Source organism: Dipteris shenzhenensis, chromosome 16 (genome assembly GCF_047967505.1).
Source record: "Dipteris shenzhenensis isolate YYH24624 ecotype China chromosome 16, Dip_SZ_1.0, whole genome shotgun sequence".
NCBI classification, from domain to species: Eukaryota; Viridiplantae; Streptophyta; class Polypodiopsida; order Gleicheniales; family Dipteridaceae; genus Dipteris; species Dipteris shenzhenensis.
Genome location: NC_141611.1, coordinates 7,417,317 through 7,438,012, shown reverse-complemented (window position 1 = coordinate 7,438,012; position 20,696 = coordinate 7,417,317). Strand labels below are relative to the sequence as shown.

Genomic DNA, 20,696 nt, shown 5'->3' with positions numbered 1-20,696 from the left:
TTTTTGACAAAACCGTTCTACATATGGGAATAAATTGACATGCACACATGCATGCTTACACGTGAACAGATTCATGTGCACACAAACACATACACGTTTAAGGTTAAACAACGTGAGGGAACAGACAAAATGTGTATGGGAATGCAAATTATGAAGGCCCTAAATGCAGTGGAATGCATTTCATAGGTGAATCCTTAGATCCCTAGTCAAGATATTACAGTTTTCTTGTACCTTGTGGCATGTCTTAGCTGTCAAGGTGACCCTTGGGTCTTCAACACAGATACAATAGTTCTCCTATACCATATGCAATGCTCTCTCTTCTCAAGACACAACAAATCATAGATCCTTCATACATCTTTCCTCCTCACGATTAGGAAGAGAGAACATGGTTTGCTCTATAAATTAAAATTGTGAGGTGTTTGGACATGTGCTCAAGCTTGTTGGGGTAAAGGGTAGTGTGCCCACCCACTTGTACAGTGCCCATGTATACTCATATATATATTATAGAGGAATAAGCTCGAGTAGCTTTTGCTCCACCACTTTTGGTGTCTCCTTATTCCTTAGTGTGTGCTCTCCTCTCTCACAACTGGTATCAGAGCCCATGTATCAGAGCCCATGGCGTTCGATCTATGAGGAGCTCGGTGAGAGGAGAACGGGCACTGCTTCGAGAGATCTACCGGGAGCTTTGGAGAGCTTGATTCTCTCATTCACGGAGAGATTTTGGGTAGACATCATCCAAATCTGTTTGCTCTACAATGCAGCTGCAAGAATCACTTTGGGTTATCTTCCAGCGCTCCAGTGCTCTAGCAACCTAGCGTTGGAAGGAGACCGCTGTCCATTGGTCTTGACATTGTCTCGTGGGAGCCTATCGTTGGCTGTTGATGCATCCTTTGCAGCAAGTGGCTGGCCGTTGTGTGCTTGTTGGAGGCGTTGGCTATCATGGGCAGCTAGTAGATAGGCGTCGAGCAATTGTTGCTGCTATTCTGTGAGCCAGGAGTCGGTTGGTGAGCAACTTCTTTGGCATAGGAGACCGTGAAGGAGCGCTGGAGAGCTACATATGCAACTTGTGGTGGAGTTCGCACAGTCCTCCGATTGCGATTCCGTCGACGCCAGGCTTCCTAAAAATTTGCAATTGTGCTACCTATAACCTCACATCGAGGTTTCCTCCCTGCAGATTTGGGTCTTATTTTGGCGCCATAGCCATTCTTGGCACTTGCAGGTTCCAGTCTTGGCATAGTTCTTTGCCATTGTCTCTAGCTCATCTGGGAGCTGTTGGGGAGCCTCTGGATTGCATGTTTGATGCAGTTGTATGCCTGGGAGATAGCCGGTGTTGCATTTGAGGTCTTGGAGCTGAGCATTGGCTGATTTTGGTCTCTTTGCGGGACATTTTGCAGAAGTACGCCTTGTGGACATTGTGTGGGATATGTGCTTGTGCACTATGCAGCTTCTTTTGGTTGCAGTTGAGCTTTGTTAGCTCGTGTTTTCTCGTGCATTTGGGTCCTTGTACGGACATACTCTGGTGCATCTTAGTCCTTGTGAACATTCCGTTACAGTTAGTTAGTGGGTTGCATATCTTTTTTGCAGATACATCACTTTGGCAGTGGCAGTGACACATGCTTTGACAATGGTACATGCCTGGTTGAGATGCATTGACAGTTCGTTGGATGCATGGTTATTTGCCTATGTTGGATACATACGGTGGTACGGTGATGTATTGAGATCCTGTCAGATTAGCATTGTTTGGAGCTGTTTCAGGGCTGGTTTGTCAGCATTTTGGGGCTGATTTGATGCCGTATTCGGGGCTGATTTTATGGCATTGTGTTTGCCATTGGTTAGGACATTACAATTGCTGCTGTTGCTGTTTTTATGACAAAACAGTCATTTTCAGGACTGAATATCTCTTTCCTGGTGCGGAATTGCACTTTGTGCCGAACTGGAAAGTTGTAGCTCACAGAACATACTACAACTTTGCTTTTGGAAGCAAATTGATCCGGTATAAGCTGCAGGAGTTACAGCCTCTGCAAAACCACAAAAAGTTGCAGTCTACTGTCTATTTGTGACCAATGTGCAGGAAGCTGTTTTTCAGGTGAGAATATCTGAGAATCCACAAGGATTTGGCTCTTGAGGTCAACTGACAAGTTGTAGATTTTTCTACAAGCTACAACTTTGCTGTTTACAGCTTTGGCATCCGGTCTTTCAGTGAAAAGATATCGCTGTTCAAAAACAGGGACAGCGTGTTATTTTGCCCAAAGTGGCTGTGAGGTATTGTTGTAGGAATTTCTCTTGCACAACAGTGAATTGGGAACTCACAGTAAATTACAGAAAGTGATTGGGATCTCACTTCAGTCCAAGGGCATTATTGGCATTTAGGCAAGTCACTTTGGCACATTTGGCAAGTGGTGAATGCTTGATTTTGTTGCCAAAGGATAGCACACTCGAGGTGATGCATTGGTGATGCAGTAAATGCCATTTCGATGCATTATGGATTTGCATTGGTGGATGCCGCACTGATGTTTATGGATAGATGAGCTGGGCTCCTATTGCCATTGGTTGAGCAGGCATTGCTCATTTGGTTCAGTGCATTTCTTACTTCAATTGCCAGACATTGGCAGGTTACTGGGCTGCATATATTCTTGTTTATGCCTCTTTATGGCTGAGTGCCTTTGAGCATTGGATCAGCCAGTTTATTTGGAGACATGATTGGTCTGGACAACACTATAGAGTGCCTTTGAGCATTGGATCAGCCAGTTTATTTGGAGACCTGATTGGTCTGGACAACACTATAATTTTTTGGTCATTTGGGTTGCCTATTGCACTATACTGCTCTTTGGTTGTAAGCTATTGTGCCACAGATATGGCATCTACAGCCGGTAGTGCCCTCTTTGATATTGAGAGGTTGGATGGATCAAACTTTCAGTATTGGAAAGAGCAGATTTATGATGTGTTAGTGCAGAAGAGGCAGCATAAGCCCATTCAATGCAAAGGTGTCAAGCCTAATAGCATTAAACAGAATGATTGGGATGACATGGATGAGCAAGCATGCTCTATCATTCAGTCATCACTCTCGAAGTCAGTCTACTTGCAGGTACAGGATGGTGTACAGGGTGTAGACTACCATGCATATGAGTTTTATACTCGTATATGCCGGATGTATGACCATGATAGTGTTATGTTACAGCATGATGGGCTGAAATACAGCCTTGATATGCACTCCAACGGTCGATCAATTGGTAGAAACAGGTCATGTTCAAGGGGAAATTCCAAGAGCAAGTCTAGCTCTCGGACTTGTGTTAGATGTTTCTATTGTGGAAAGTATGGCCACATGAAAAAATATTGCTGGAAATGGCTGAGAAAATACAAGAAGAAGAGCAAGGTTAAGAATGACAGGAAGAAGGAGAAGAAGCATGTTGAGCTTCAAGGCGTGGATGCCAAGGTTTCCACTGACAGTAGCAATGATGAAGGCATTTTTTTGTCTATGTCTGACACCTCCTTCTTGGCCACTGATGTACCCATTCTTGGTGATTGGATGTTAGATCCATGTGTTCATGTCATATGACCCCTCATAGGTCATGGTTCAGTGCATATTAGGAATGCATTGTGGAGAGTGGTTTGATGGGCATTGATCATTCTATGGATGTCTATGGTTATGGGGATATCCACCTTGTTATGCCTAGTGGCTCTATTCTTGTTCTACACAGGGTTAGACATATACCAGGACTTGCTACAAGCAAGATCAGTATTGGACAGTTGGTTGAGGCAGATTATCATGTCTCTTTCGGTGATCATGCATGGAAGATTGCTAGAGGCAATCTGGTTATGGCTAGGGGATCATGGGTTGGATTCTCTTATGCATTGCATGTATCAGGTGTCCAAGATAAGATGCTTATGATTAGTAAGCAGCCATCAGCTAGTTTATGGTATGCCAGACTTGGACATATGTCTACTGCAGGTATGGAAACCCTTACAACATTGAGATACATTCTTGTTATGGATGTCTCTCAAATTTTATGTCATGATTGTGATGATGGTCAGCAGTCAAGATCCTCCTTTGTGAGGAAGACAGTCAGTGAGAGGTATGTTGAGCCATTGCAGTTGGTTCATAGTGCAGTTTGTGGGCCTATGCCTACCGTTTCACTGGCTGGCGCCTCTTACTTTGTGACATTTATTGATGCTGCTACAAAGTACATATGGGTATATCCGATTCGGCAGAAGCATGATATATATGATACATTTCAGCGCTTCTTGGGTAATGCTGAAAATCAGTCAGGAAAGAAGCTATTGAGCTTGATGGCTGATGGTGATGCAGAGTTTACCTCTTCTAGATTTCAGCATCTATGTGATACACTTGGTATCAGGAGGGTGTTGACCACTCCTCTTTCTGCTCATGATCCCTTGGCAGAAGGCATAAATCGGATTCTATTGGACAGGATTGGTAGCATGCTACGATATGCAGGTCTTACCGAATGCTATTGGGCTGAGGCATGTAAGACAGTTGCATACTTGCTTAACAGGTCACCCAGGAGATCTCTGAATGGTAGAGTGCCATTTGACTTCTTGACAGGCACGGCACCATGTTATGAGCATTTACGTGTGTTTGGCTGCGAGGCTTATGCTCATGGTTCCCGATCGAGGAGGTGTATCTTCCTTGGATACAGTGAGTCCAGTAGGGACTACAGGTTATGGGATTCTTCAACTAGAGAGTTGATACGCAGCCATAATGTCTATTTCAGAGAGGATGCTATGTTTAGACAGCCCAGGACTGTGGATAGTAGGAAAGTGGTGTTCCAGGAGGGTGTAAGTGCACTAATACCTCCGAATTCTTTGCAGGGGCAGCCCATATTCCTTGGAGTGGGAGGTTTTTCCCACGGTGAGCAGGTTATAAAGTTGGGACAGCCACGATTACTTCCTGATTTTGGTCAGAGACGGTTTGGGGAGATTCAAAGCGTCCCCTCTATGGCGATCTAGTCCACTATGATCTAGATCTATACCAACCATTGATCGATGAAAGAATGACAAATAATTCCTTTTCTTTTATTCTTTTTAAGTGCTAGGTCAGATGCATCGTTGTAGGGGCTGATGTGCGTGTAGGAAGTGGATTTCTCAACAAAGCTCAAAAGTGAGTGATAATTACACCAAAATGTGTGTGATGAGATGAGCACGTGGAGCACAAAAAATTGATCGATTTTCCTTCTTAGAGCGCCCTCAAATTCTTCCTAGATCAAGAGATATGACTTGATCTAGGTGCAGGGGCAAAAAAGGGTGCAAAGTGCTCAATGATGATGTGGCACTCAGGGCCACATGCAGGGGTGTGCCTGCCAAGAGACTGATCTTGTGGAGCACTGAGTGAGGTGGCAGAAATGTCTGGAGTATTCCACAGGTTTATACTCCTATGGAGATTGTTGATGCATCTTCTATGGACAGTTACAGTTTACTCCCAGGATGCGGAGTGCCTCTTGCAGATGAGGATGAGGCTATGCATGGTGAGGAGGATACCTTGGCTAATGATGCCCGGTATGATCCATTGGCTGGTTATGCCAGGATAGATGTGGTTTCTGCAGTTATTGACTCGGGTCATATTGCGCATGGGCAGGAATCATTGATATGTTTGCTTCGTAAGTGCCTCCATGGCCAGAAGCAATCCCCTCGAGCTTGGCTTCATAGGTTTGATACCGTTATGAGAGCTCAGGATGTGATGTGCAATGAGACAGGTTATGGTCTCAGTATTCAGGAGGTTGCTATCCTTCTGAGGTTACTTGCCATATGGTTCCTTATGGACATGGATGCTTTGCAATGGGAGCTGCATGGTCTTGATGATGTTTCTCAGATACTTGGTTGTTTCAGTATGGAGAGGGGGAAGTTACTGAGTACTCCATTGCCTGTATTGGCTCCATACTTGAAACACAGTAGGTTTGACGATCACAGATCAGTTGAGCAGCAAGTTATGGTTGATATGGCAGCCATAGTACTTCATGCATCCATGATTGTGTTGAGACTTGGTTCTCACATGTTTGCCATTGGGGCTACACTTCCAGTTCTTGCTTCCATTGCAGTGGGAGTTGGTAGCATGATTATGGTAGATTTTGGCAGTAGGGAAGCGGTTGTGGACATCAGGTCCTTATGCTTCCAGGAGCAGCATGCAGGTGATGCAGGTTGGGTAGACCAGCAGAGGTCTATTGTAGGGCATGTGCTTATGGTCACAGGTGGTACAGAGACATTTTCTTTACACAGTGACAGTTCAGGTGCTATGGACTTAGCATAGGAGCACGTGGTGGTGAGAGTTCACTCTCCCACTGAGATCTGGCATGAGATCTTGGTTGACAGGCATCTACAGCTTGTCATTTTCTATCCTCTGCAAACCTGATGTCTGCTAGCAGCTTATCCTCTATGCACTTTGCACATTGTAAAGTGCCGATGGGCATAGGATGACGGTCTGGTCATCTTGTTTTTCAGCCTATGGCTGATTGTATTATATGTGTACTATACTCCCTTAAAGGCACACTGCCTTTAAGTGGGAGGTTGTTGGGGTAAAGGACAGTGTGCCCACCCACTTGTACAGTGCCCATGTATACTCATATATATATGATAGAGGAATAAGCTGGAGTAGCTTTTGCTCCACCACTTTTGGTGTCTCCTTATTCCTTTGTGTGTGCTCTCCTCTCTCACAAAGCTAGCATCCATGAGGGTAAAAAAAATCTCCTTGCAGCCACCCAGCTCTTGCTAGCCAGCCTCCCCTCCTGCTCATCCTCTTCTTCTCTCCTTGCGTAACGCATTTGCGCTGCCCATCCTACGCTTCTTGTTACCCTATTTCATTCCTCCGTTTGTTTCTGCTAGCCCCCCTTTTTGTCTCTTTTTTTGCCTTTCCCTCCTGTGCTGTCTTCACTCCCTCACCCCCTCCTCCCCCAAACACTCCCTTTTCCTTCCCCCTGCTTCCATCTTGATTGTTACATGGCCCTCTGTGCTGCCTTTCTACAGACAGTAGCAAGACAGCCCTTTGTGCTGCCTTGCTGCAGGCATTAGCAAAGGTTCACTTGAGAGGTGCAGATCACCTCCCAAGATACCTCAATTTTCATGTTCCTCTTTCTCTTGCTCTTTCAGCTTCTTCCCCTTGGCCCTCTCTTTCCCCTTTTCTTATCTTCATCCATCTTTAGCCCACTTTTCCTTTTTCTCCTTCCACCTTTTAGCTTCCACTTACCCTCATCTCTCGCCCCTCTCCACATTGGAGAGTTGTCACTAGCAGCTCCTTGAAGCTTTATTGTTTAACTTTGGGAAATATATAACAGAAGGTGACCCTTGCTATACGAGAGCTTTCATATTCAAATACTCGATACTGACCGCCATCGGGATGTCACTCCCCTAGTGGAAAGAAACAGATTGAGCACGCAGTACAAAGGAGCTATTGGACAAAATAATTGCATGGTGTATTTCTTGCCTCATCCCATATGTTCATTGATTCAAGACTGCTTTTAGGTGAGACTTGTCATTGGAAGGAGACGCTACTATTTATCAGCCTAGCTATTGTTATTCTATCTCTTCCCCATGGAGATTGCTTAGCTCTTTCTCCAACAAAGCCCAAGTGTATTTGAGTGGTCTCGTACTTAAAAGTTTGTCATTCCCTTGTACCATGGATTCATAGTGGATGGCATGGAGAAAGCAGTACATGCCTTGATATCCAAATAACTCTAAGGTAATCAAGATCGCCTAAGGAGTCTAGGCCATTTTATTGTTTATATGACCACATTTTGGTGTGACCATATATAAGCACATTTTGACTTTGTCATGTCCACCATGATGGCTTTGTTCTCATAAAAGATGAAGCATCAAAGATATGCCTACTTGTGGAAGAACTAGACACTCTTTCATCAAATATTGGTCTAAGACTTGAGGAAAGGTGAGCTTTGACAACATTTGAAGGGTGCAGATTTACCAAGACAAGTATGTTTCCTTGAGAGAGTTTGTGTTAGGAAATGGAGTTAATTTGAGTGACTTTTAGTGTGTTCTAGAGTAGTACCATACTACTTTATATCCTAGAGTGCCATGTGTCACTATGGGACTTATCCCATATACATTTGACACTTAGAGTGTGTGTGCCTATCCTATAAAGGCATTGTACTTTCATTGTCATTTTCATCAAGCCTCATGCCTTTCTTGATCATGTAAGTACTTTGCTTAGTTGTATATTTCTTTCTCGCATTATTTCATTTCCATTATGCTTTCCTAGTCTTGCTTTTCCTTTCCATTCCATTCCATGTCTTGCATCTTCAGTTTGGCCATGTGGCCAAATCTTTCCCTTGTTCCTCAAGATGTGCCTCGGCACGGTGACCAAACACTTGCTACGCATGGCAAGGGAAAATTTCACAGAAATAACAATGCCTAAGGAAGCAAGAGTGATGAATAAGCTCTATAAGAAATGGAAAGGTGAAAAAGGATAGATGAAATTCCAAGAATAGCCTGGTCATTTTATTGCAACACGTGAGAAAAGAATTGCAAATGAGAAAAAGAGATTTTGTTGCGCCTTTCACTGAGAATTCCAACTCTCAACCATAGGCCCAATTTATGCAAGATGACAAAAAGAATTTGCGGAAATCGAGGAGATCTCTCCAGCGGAAGTTTGCAGGAACAGTCTGTAGATGCAACTTCTACACATGATGCCTCATCTTCAGTTCATGATAGTTGATTTTTAGACAGTGGTGCTTCCAAGCACATGACTCTTTCCAAGGAGTGGTTATAGCATTAAAACTAATTTGTGGCAAACAGGTTACATGTGCCAATGATGCTTCACATAACATCGCAGGAGTGGGAATAATCCCATTCTTTTGTCCAATGGCAAGGCTCAATATATCCATGAAGTTTGGTATGTTCCAGACTTGAGGTAACATCTGATTTTAGGGAAACTGTTCCCATTCTTTTGGCCAATGGCAAGGCTCAATATATCCATGATGTACAATATGTTTCAGATTTGAGGTGAAATCTGATTTCAGTTCCATTAATTGCTCATGATCAGCACATATTGGTTGAATTTCAAGATGATCAATGCAGAATTAAAGACCCAAGAAAGGTATGCAATGGTTTCCAATGCTACATATTATGGGGGTCTTTATAAGCTTATGAAAAATCATTTTTACATCATGCTATTGGCTGTGTCAAATACATTCCAAAGTGCTTGTTGGCATGTTTGTTTTGGTCATGTGGTCATAGAAGGTTGCCTTACTTGTTCAATCACCATATGGTTGAGAAAATGCCAAAATTACAGTGGCCCAATTCCAAATTTTGTGAAGGGCGTCTTCTTGGCAAATGGCTTCCAAAGGATGGAGCAATGAGAGCGACAAAGAGGTTGCATCTTGTGCGTAGTGATGTTGGTGGACCCATGAATAGTACCACACATTAAGATGCAAAAACTTTGTCCCTTTCATTAACGTCTTCTCTCACATCGGTAGAGAAAATCTGAGGTATTTCATTGGTTCCATGAATTCAAGGCTTCGGTTGAGAGTCAATTGGTCCTAAGATCAAAATATCATGGGGTTGCAGAGAGGAGAAATAGATTAATTATGGAGATGACTAGGTGTATGATTACTTAAGTATGATGACTAGGTATAGAAATAGATCACTTCTACTAGATGACCAGGAAAAATAGATCACTTATGGAGATGACTAGGTCTATGATTAAGCATAAAAAGTTGTCCAAGTTGGGAGAAGCTGTAGCTACAGCCACTATATCCAAAATAGATGTCCTACAAAATCATTGGCCAATATTACTCCATTTCAAGCATTTTAAGGGTACACGCCCAAGGTTCGTCACTTTAGGTTATTTGGATCAGTGGCATATGTCTTGGTTCCAATAAAATAAATGATGATAATGGACTTAAATGTGTTTTTGTTGGTTATATTAGTGAGAGCAAGGGTTTTAGACTCTGGAATCCCAATACCAGAAAGTTCATCACTAGCAGAGATGTTGCATTTGATGAGAATGCAAGCATGATGCCTAAGATACTTGGGATTCCACTTGATGATGATACTCCTCTGAATGTGATTCAGTTTGATCCTAATGAATTGCCAACCTCCTGCCTCACATGTGTTTGAAAAACCACATCCTGCCCTAAACACTTCTAATAATGGAATACATTGAACGAACGCTCCTGCGAATGCTCCCACCCCTCCCCCGCTCCCGTCTACCCCCCCCTCGCGTTGCGCGGCCCCCTCTCCCCTCCCCCTCCTCTCTATCTGCCACCTCCCAGCTCGCAACTGCCGCGCCTCCTCCGTCCCCCTCTCCTCCTTCTCCGCCCACCATCCCCCCCCCCTCTCCTTCCTTCTCCGCCCCTCCGTCCTCTCCTCGCCTCCCCCCCCTCGCGTTGCGCTACCAACCCCCCGCCCCCTTCCTCCCCTTCCCCACCGTTGTGCAACACTGCCCCCCCCCCTTCCCCTCCCTCCTCTCCTTTCTTCCCCGCCCCCCCTCGCGCTGTGCTGCCACACCCTCCCCTCTCCTCCCTCCTCTTCCCCGCCTTGCGCTGCGCTGCCCCCCCCCTCCCTCCTCCTTTCCTTCCCCCCTTCGCCATTCGCTCCCCACTCCACCACCTCTCCTCCCCCTGCTTCCCCGTACTTCTCCATCCCTCCCTCTTTCCTCTCCCGCCTCCGTCCCACACCCCCCTCCCTCGCCTCTGCCATTTCCTTTCCCCCGCCTTTTGGAGCTTTCGCAGTTTGTCGGTGCGGTATGGTGGCCGTGAGCCCGGAACCGGTGGCCCAGACGGACCCCCCCCTCCATCAGCCTACCGCATAATACTGACAGAGCATCAGGTCTCCTTGGTGAAGCAGGCCGCCACTGACTTCTCCCAGACATCCGTTTATGGGAGAGTCATTGGCTACGCCCCTTCACGAGCAGACATCAGGGACTGGTTGCAGTCCACCCTCTACCTTGAGGACAGCCACATTGAGGAGGTCGCACTCATGGGATGTGGTATCTTCTGGCTCAAGCTCTCCTCAGCACAGGCTGCGAGCGATATGGTCAGACGGTCCCCTACTTCTGTGGGTGGGAAGATCATCCTTATGGTCCCATGGTATAGGGGTTTCAGTGTAGCGGACTTCGATGCTCGCTTCCGCATTCCTCGCCATCCAGTTACCCTCATTTTCCCAGGCCTCGCAACAGAGCTTCGTCCGATCATCAAGGACCTGGGGGCGCACTTTGGCTGGCTCATGCAGGACACCTTCGTTGATGCGGCGGCAGCCCAAGGGGTGCCACGTGTCAAAGTGGCAGTCCTAGATCCGCTAGGTATCCCCTTGGAGTTCGAGATTGAGACGGACACAGGTGTGGTGACGCAGCGCATTATGGTCACTGGTCGCCCAAATCAGTGTCTGAGATGCCATGGCTTCGGGCACCAAACGCGCTCCTGCCCTTGCTTCATGAGGACAGAACCTCAGATGGCCCCCATCCAGGCAACTCAGGATCTCCCCCGCCAGGCATCGACACCCCCTCCCGAAGGGGAAGGCTGGACTGAGGTCAAAAGAAAACGGAAAGGAAACAAAACAGGACCAAAAAAGCCTTCCCATCCACAGCAAGAGACCCCTGTGGTCACCAATCAGCAGCAACCCGGTAAGGGGAAGGAGAAAGGGAAGGAGAAGATCAGCCAACCTCCCCCTCATCCTTCACCCCACCCCCCCCCCTCCCCCCTCCTCTGTCCCCCTACCTCCCCCCCCTCCGGGATCCCCCCCAGCACCTTTGGTTTCAGCCCCCCCCTCTCCCTCGAGCATGATCCCGAGGGAACCCCCCATCTGCCTGCGCCGCCAGCGGCCCTGAAGCCAGCATAGACCTCCTCTGTGCCTATCCCTCCTGGCCCGGTGGAGGGGAGAGGCCCTTCCCCGCAGATGGCCAGCACCACTCCAGCTCATTCAACAGCCAGCACCCCTCTTTCCAGTTCCGACTCCTCATCCTCGTTCCCACACCCAAGGGCAGCTCCTAGAGCTCTACCTTTGGAGTTTTACCGAGCAGGACCTTGGGATTATTTGGATGCAGCTAGTATTGGCTCCTTCCCTGCATGCCTAGACATCAGCATCTTCTTCCTCCGAAAGGGGACGGAGGGTAAGGTGTCCGTCCTTGCCCCCCAGATGGTCCTAGCTATTCCTTCACTATCACCAGTGACGGGAATGAGCAATGGACGAATGAAAATGTTTGGGAGACGATTCGAGATCAGTCCCAGGAGTAGGTGCAGGACTGGATCGGTAGCAGAGCAGCGGAGCTTCTTCAGCAGCAGTGGAAGGAGGGTGACATTCGTCTGAGATGGCACCACAGCGCCAAACGATTCCGCCTTTTGGTCATCATTCGACCGCCTCTGGAGTGGATCTACGCGGAAGGGCTTTGCCCTTGGAGGACCTCAGAGGTAGCGGGCTTCTACAGTATTTCCTTGGCGGAGGCTTCGAGTTGGTTAGAGAGAGCTTACCACCATGGGACGAAGGGCCTCTCCCCTCTGTTGAAGGTTTTAGAGGATGGGTCCGATGATCCGGCCTCTCCTTCGAAACCCTTACAGAAGCGCCTTCGTCTGCACACTGGACATCCTCCGACCACCTCGACATCGACCGCAAGCAGACAGCTGTTTGTGGCCCATCTCCCCTCTTCATCAGTATACGCATTATCTCTTGGAACGTCAATGGGTTCCACTCATCAGGAACCCACGGCCCCAGGAAGATGGTGCTCAGACAGGAGCTCCAGCCAGCCTTGGTGGGAAGGGTAGATGTGCTCCTATTGCAAGAACACAAGCTTTCGGCTTCTCAAACCAGTAAGTGTGGGAAGGTCCTCACAGGACGCTCCCACACCTATTGGGAACCTTCGATTGGCGAGTAGGGGAGGAGCGGGGGTGTCTGTACCTCCATCGACGCTTCTCTAGTTCAGCATGTGTGTGGTTTTGGCACCTTGATCCCAGGACAAGCGCTTTGGGTGGGCTTGAATATTGAGGGATCCCGCCTCGGCATCCTCAATATCTATGCCCCGACCGACCTCAGACGGAGAGCCGCTTTCTGGAGTTCTTTGACAGACTTATTGCCAGAGATGGATTCTTGGATTGTAGGAGGGGACTTCAATAACCTTGAGACTTTAGAGGATCAGCAGGGACGGGGCCTAGAGTTCCTCTGTTACGCTCTAGCCGAGGTAGCATGACCTCGGAAGAATCAGTCGACATTTCCCTTAAAGGATCTATCTCTGTAATATATGTGTTTGCGCTTCATGTAAATGATCAGGAGGGATTTAATGTCAAGGTCCTAGGTGAGGGCTGATAGCACCAGACTAGGTAGATCTAAGGCCAAGGGCCTAGTGCAAAGATTGTGCCTAGGGGCAAGGAATTTAATGCATCCCAAGAGAGGGGTGAAATGTTGCATTAGGAAGGCCCTATATGGATGACATGTGGCATCTAGATCTATCTAGGGAATTGGGGCTTGCTAAGGCTAGTGAGAGAAGAGAAGAAGATGATTCACGTTGAATTTGTAACGTAGATCTCTGTCTGCTTGTTAGCCTCAGCGAGATATGGCTGGGTGGAGATTCGTGGTGCTGCTCCCGTGATCTGCAGTAGAATCTAGAAGAGGAAGTGTTTAATAATTGGTATCAGAGCCTTGTGGAGAGAGCAAGGGACAAGTGACGAAGGAAGGTCGTGTTCATGGGCTTGGTGGCTAGTCGTTCAACGATGGTCTACGCAAGCTAGATAGGGGATAAGAAAACCTTCACGTAAACGATATAGAGCTGGATCGTCGAACGAGCTGAGAGCAAATCGACGGATTGACCGGGTGAGGCTACAACGTGACAAAACGAGGTAGAAACGTGACAAGACGATGTGACAAAACGAGGCTGTGACGAAGCTGCTGACGACGCCCTGATCGACAGCGTTCCCGACTGTTAACGTAAAAAGGCTTGCGGGGTGACTTGGGGGTCCCGTAATGCGCTGACGCACAATTGGCTTACGAATCCGTGGGCGCTTGACTACTTTAATGGAGGTCGTCTACGATTGACGAAGGTTTCTCAATTGGGGCTGGAGCGCAGGTGGACAAGGATCGACGTGGGAGTCAGAGGCAGGTGCAAATTTTGTTACGGTCACGGGATCTGGCCGCCTCTTTCGTTGACGCCAGGAGTCCGTGAGCAGGAAAACCAGGTGGCAGAATAGCCCGACAGACCGAGAGCAGAGAGCCTGACATTGGTTAGTGTATGAAGGCGCCTGATCAGCGTAGAACGCTAGTCGAACGACCAAAGTCTGTACCTCAGCTGTGATTCCAAACTGGTCGCAAAAGAGCGAGGGACTGTTGGCCGGAATTGCATGGAACAAAAAGGGAGCGTGGCTGTTCGTTAACGACCAGGGAGCTCTCTTCGAACTCCATTACTTTCGTTTTGTTTTTTTTTCCTTTCTCCTCGATTAGTCGGGCGATGCTTTGCTTTCATAGACGGATCTTGAGGGTAATCAACCTGCATGAGGCTTTAATGTTGTAGCAGGGACAAATTATGCCTGTGTGCTTCAGTCGGAGTCAGATTGCAGAAATTTCCCTAGTATAGGAAAAAGCGCCATCTGTGATATATGCCTGTATTAAATGCTTGATCAGTGTGAATGTAGGATTGCAGGAATTCCCTAGTATAGGGAATTGTGTCAGACTGTTAGTACACTGAATTGTATCAGCTTGTAAATACAGTTCGCAAGTGGTGGTTTTAAAAAAAAAAAAACCCCAAATCAAAGCAAGACAAACCACCCATAGAACGGAATGGAGGCAGAAGAAGGGGCTTCCAGGAGGGACCCTGGTGAATCAGGAGTCCGACCGACCCAGCAGGGATCGCGCCTTGTAGCTCACACTTTATCTGGCAGGATTGCATTGCTGGAGGATGCCTTGCAACAGTTGTTAGCGCAGCAATTATAGGCCAATGCAGGGCAATCCGAACTTAGGAGATCGATACAGAGTATGTCTGCCAGACCTTCTCGAGAAGAGAAAGGAAAAGCTCCAATGGAACTGGAGTCTAGTGTCCATACGGTCGAGCCTAGGAAGGCTAAAGTGCCAAATATTGCCAATTACAGACCGGAAAAGTATTCTGGTCGGATGAACGACCGTAGCTCCGATGTCATTGAGACCTGGTTACACAAATGGGACGAGGCGTTCGCCATTTGTGAAATCAGGAATGACATCAAAAAGATCCGCGAGGCCACCCACATGTTTAGTGAGGCAGCGGATCGGTGGTGGATTAAACAACAAAAAGATGGCATAGCATCCACTACCTGGGAGGGGTTTAAAAGAGAGTTCAGGAAACACTTCTTACCTCCTGACGAAGCATCCCGAGCTTGGGATCAATATAGGAACCTTCGTCAGAGAAATATATCAGTGGCAGAATACACTGATAAGTTTCGAGAGAGTGTAATGAAGGTTGACGAACCCCTACCTCAATCAATCCAAGTGAAAGATTTCATATTTGGATTGAATGATCGAATAAAAATGGAAGTTCGGGCTAAGTACGCGAACACGCTAGATGATGCAATAGCTATAGCCCTGAACTACGAGGATGCCAAGGGCAGCAAGCCAAGTGGGTTTGCACAAGTCGGAACCCAGTATGGGTATCCGAAGAAATCTGGGTTTAAGAAGAAGTGGGCTAGTAGAGGGAGTGGTTCGCAGCCGAGTGGTCAAGCCAAGCAGGCGAGACCGGCTGAAACTCCTAAACCAAGTACTGTTAGAAATGACCCAACAGAGGGTACACGCAGCGGAAATAATGCCCAGGAGCTCATACAGTGTGCGGTGTGGGTGTGGAATCACAAACTTCTTTACTTATGTGCATTCAATAGGTGTGCAGACTCATCAATAGACAATGAACCAAACTAGATAGAGAAACCACCAAATAATATATTTCCGTCCACAACTATGGACACAATACAAGAGAGACAGATCCAGAGTCCCACCAATGGTGTGGTCCTCTGATCTTACCACAAAGTCCTTCTCCTATCTACTGGCTATCTCTAGACTAGAGTCCGCGTGCTCCACCTCGAGCGTAAGTAAACTTTCCGTCTAGGATGATCCTTTCCACCTTGCTGTCTGGAAACCAGCCTAGGTGGGCAGCCTCCTGGCTAAGTCTGCAGCCCTGCTAGCACCTCTCTATCCTCCTGAATGTAGGTCCAGAGGGTGGCTGCCTGCTGCTCCTTTCTGCTCTGGATCTGCTGCTGCAAGTGATGATTGAAATGAGGCCTGAATGGCCTCTTTATATAGGCCCCAGGGGGGGCTGATAAAAACCGACCAGCCTGGTACAGACTGGCCGACCAGTCTGTGGCTGGTCCAGCCCTATAAGGCACACAACCCAGGGCTTTCTGGCCCAAACTTCCAGGGCCCTTTGGCCCTCCTTTCAAGGCATATATCCAGCCTATAAAAGGTCTGTTTCCTGCCCACTGACAGCCACTTTTCCTGCTGCAGATCTGGGCCTGCACTCCCTGCAATGTCTGTGCCTCTGCCAGGCCCTCTTCCCGGCCACGTGTCCTGCACCGTACGGTCTGTTTCAACCCGTCCTTCCTTTGGCAAGGTCTGCAACCAATGAATATTTCCAGATAACCTGGACCATGAACTCTCGCTGAGTTCTCAAGCAGGTACTCTTCTGGCTTCAGTACTCTTTGTCCACCACCTTCTAGCAATCTGCGTCCGAGATTTGAAGAAGCACCAATACTTCCCCTTCTGCCTTCGAAGAAGGCCAATTCCTTCCAACCTCTTATCACCTGAGACAAATGAAGAGCAGAATCTCTCCACGGCATGCTATAAAGGCTCAAATGCAGAATATCAAATACATACCAGACTATTGTACTGCCTGAATGTTCGCTCTGAAAGCAAACCCTGTACCTCAATGAGGCACCCGCCAAGATCCTGTGTAATCCTGTACTGTCCCCTTCTGAAGTCCAGCATCCATCTGACCATGAGACCCCAGGGCCTTCCATGGAATCCACCCTCGTGTCAGTGTCAACAGCCACACACCTGGAAGGTACCAAGCGCTCTATGCTGTCCTTCACCTTCACAAAGGCATCTGACTCCTCGTCGTCCCACATCTCTATGTCAGACATCCTTACTGTGACTTCTGGATCAACATACCTGACCTCGGTAACACTAGGTGATGTCACCAGGAACAATTCTTCGATTACCACATTAGCTTTGGCCTTTCCCTCTGAATCTGAGTCAGACTCCTGTTTGTTTTTCAGATCCGCCTTTTTCTTTCTGCAGTCCTTTGCAAAATGTCCGAGCGTATCACAATAGAAACACTTCTTCTTGTGCTTCCTCTTCGAAGTCCCCTCGTCGTCAGAGTTATCTTTATTGGACTTGCCACTGTTAGGCTTGCCCTTTCCCTTACCTGCAGAATCCTTCACCAGCATCGCCTTGTCGTCTTTGTCCTCGTTGTAGAGCTTCTCCCGAGCTTCCTCCTGTAGCAGTAATGGACACAACTCCTCAAATGTCAGAGGTTTGGTCCTCTGTCCTGCTGTCACAGCCGTAACAAAGCTCTTCAAACTTCGAGGCAATCTCCTCAGTACCATCAAGGCCAGATGGCATGAGTCTGTCTTCTGACCAATTGCTGCCAGCTGATCCCGCACCACCTTGACCTTCGTCAAATGGCTATGTACCGTATTGCCTTCTTCCATATCAAGATTGTAGAGTTGATGTTGAAGAAGCACAATCTGGGAGGTATTATCTGTCTCGTGCACATCCTTCAGGGTGGCCCACGCCTCTACTGACGTCTCGGCCAGCTGGATATGCGGAAGAACAGAGTCCGCCATAGTCCCTATGATTATTGCCAGGGCATGGGCATCTCTTTCTTCCCAAGCTTCAAGCTCTTCTCTGTCTACTGACATGAGTACCTTCCCTTTACTGTCCACTAAGTCTTCCGGCTTCAACTCCTCTCCCATGGTCAACTTCCATAACTTCCGAGCCACTAAATGACTCCGGATCTTCACTTTCCAGATCGGGTAATTAGTCCCGTCCAGGTTCCCAGACTCTCCAAAGTTAGGGATAGTGAAAGAGAGAAAGGAGGAAGGGATAGCAGGGGCTGAAGAGGCTGTAGATGGTGACATCTCTGCTGTATATACCACACAGCAAAGTCAACCAAACTCAAATTCAGTAAACCAGAACTCTGAACGCACCTGACTGAACCTGAGTCACCCTCCTTCTTGCAAGGGCACAATCCTCCAGTCGTGGAAGTCGATTCCCTAGAGCTTCTGAATCAGGGTCGTCCTTCAGCAAGGTCCCTGCCTTCAGGCTCCCACACCTGTGAGCCTCCTACTTGGGCTCTGATACCATGTTAGAAATGACCCAACAGAGGGTACACGCAGCGGAAATAATGCCCAGGAGCTCACACAGTGTGCGGTGTGGGTGTGGAATCACAAACTTCTTTACTTATGTGCATTCAATAGGTGTGCAGACTCATCAATAGACAATGAACCAAACTAGATAGAGAAACCACCAAATAATATATTTCCGTCCACAACTATGGACACAATACAAGAGAGACAGATCCAGAGTCCCAATGGTGTGGTCCTCTGATCTTACCACAAAGTCCTTCTCCTATCTGCTGGCTATCTCTAGACTAGAGTCCGCATGCTCCACCTTGAGCGTAAGTAAACTTTCCGTCTAGGATGATCCTTTCCACCTTGCTGTCTGGAAACCAGCCTAGGTGGGCAGCCTCCTCGCTAAGTCTGCAGCCCTGCTAGCACCTCTCTATCCTCCTGAATGTAGGTCCAGAGGGTGGCTGCCTGCTGCTCCTTTCTGCTCTGGATCTGCTGCTGCAAGTGATGATTGAAATGAGGCCTGAATGGCCTCTTTATATAGGCCCCAGGGGGGGCTGATAAAAACCGACCAGCCTGGTACAGACTGGCCGACCAGTCTGTGGCTGGTCCAGCCCTATAAGGCACACAACCCAGGGCTTTCTGGCCCAAACTTCCAGGGCCCTTTGGCCCTCCTTTCAAGGCATATATCCAGCCTATAAAAGGTCTGTTTCCTGCCCACTGACAGCCACTTTTCCTGCTGCAGATCTGGGCCTGCACTCCCTGCAATGTCTGTGCCTCTGCCAGGCCCTCTTCCCGGCCACGTGTCATGCGCCGTACGGGTTCCTTGTGCTGGCTACTGCTTCGCCTTTTGCTACTGCAGATCCAGCCTAGCTCCAGGTACCCACCATCTCTATGATTCTTGCCCACATGGCATCCAATCAGATGCCCATGTGACAGACACTCAAACCCTAGGTTCACCCCCCCCATGCTCTCCTCATTTGGGGGCTTACAGATGGGGAGGTGACCTTCCAACAAGTACCACCATTGGAGTGAAGAGGAAAGTAACCCCAATGGCAGCCCGGGCTTGGTCTAAGTCTCCCTTGAACCCAGAACAAAGGGAAAAAGCGAGGAGAGAAGGCTTATGCTTTGGCTGCCTTCAACCTCATCAGTGGAAGAAATGTCCACGTAACAAAGATCGTCGGATGGCTGAGATGGTGATCTCAGAGTGCGACGTGGAGATGCAGGGAAGTCCCAGAGCAGAAGAGATGCAGATTCAGCTAGCGGGATCTTCTCAGAGGTTAGTACCTTGTTTGTTATGTGTGTCTGTTGCTAAGTTAGTAACGAGTGCACCTGATAACATCCTATCTAAGCCCGCAGCAATGGGGTATACAGCCTTTAATGATACGGAGTTAATTAAAATGAAAGGGCAAGTGGCCAATCATGATGTCATTGTGTTGTTTGACTCGGCGTCAACTCACAATGTGATTAACTCCAAGCTCGTGAAGAGGCTGAAATTAAAGACAAGTCCATCTGACTATGCGTATACAGTCAGAATGGCAGATGGAAGTTCAGCTGAAGTATGGGACCAAAGGGTTACCCAGTTGGAGCTTCGGATTCAGGACTATGCTGAGAAGCTTGATTTTGAAATGACCAAGCTTGCTCATGCAAATATAGCCCTGGGTATGGCGTGGCATTCTAGGAAGAATCCAGCCATTGATTGGAAAAAGCACATATATCAATTCAAGATGAATGATATGCTTTATGTCTTGCGAGGTGAAAAAGATATACCTCAGGGACCGTTGGTTTCCGTGATGGAAATCCGAAAAGCTCAAGTAGAGTTTTTATTCCTTTGCACAGCATCGGTAGGGCCGGTTGATGATTCTTCGGCTAGCACTGATGTTGCGCAAAGTGGTGAGATGGCCAAGCTGGCTAATCTTATAACAGAGGAGTTCTCTGAATGTTTTAGGGATGAACTACCTTATGGGTTACCTCTAGAGCGGAAAGTTCAACATAAGATTGAACTGATCCCGGGGGCAGAACCTGTAAATAGATCTCCCTATAGAATGAGTTTTACTGAAGAGGCGGAGGTGCGTAGACAACTGGAAGAATACCTCAAGTTGGGACAGATTCAACCAAGTTTCTCACCTTTTGCTTCGCCAATGATATTAAAGAAGAAAAAGGATGATACGTTTCGCCTCTGTATAGATTACAGAGCATTGAATAATATCACTGTTAAGCACAGGTATCCGATGGCTCGGATTGATGATTAGCTAGATGCATTACATGGAGCCGTGATTTTCAGTAAGATAGATCTTAAGTGCGGCTACCATCAAATCCGGATTAGAGCCGAGGATGTGCATAAAACCGCTTTCAGAAGCAGGTTTGGTCATTATGAGTTTTTGGTAATGCCCTTCGGACTTACCAATGCTCCAGCGACATTAGTCATGCTTATGAACGATTTACTACGTC

General features: G+C 47.6%; 1 protein-coding gene across 1 annotated transcript in view; it reads left to right on the top strand.

Moving 5' to 3' along the window:
* Positions 1-20,696, top strand: part of LOC147892484 (E3 ubiquitin protein ligase DRIP2-like) — a 40,107-nt gene that overhangs the window by 6,227 nt on the left and 13,184 nt on the right. The gene's annotated exons all lie outside the window — the stretch shown is intronic.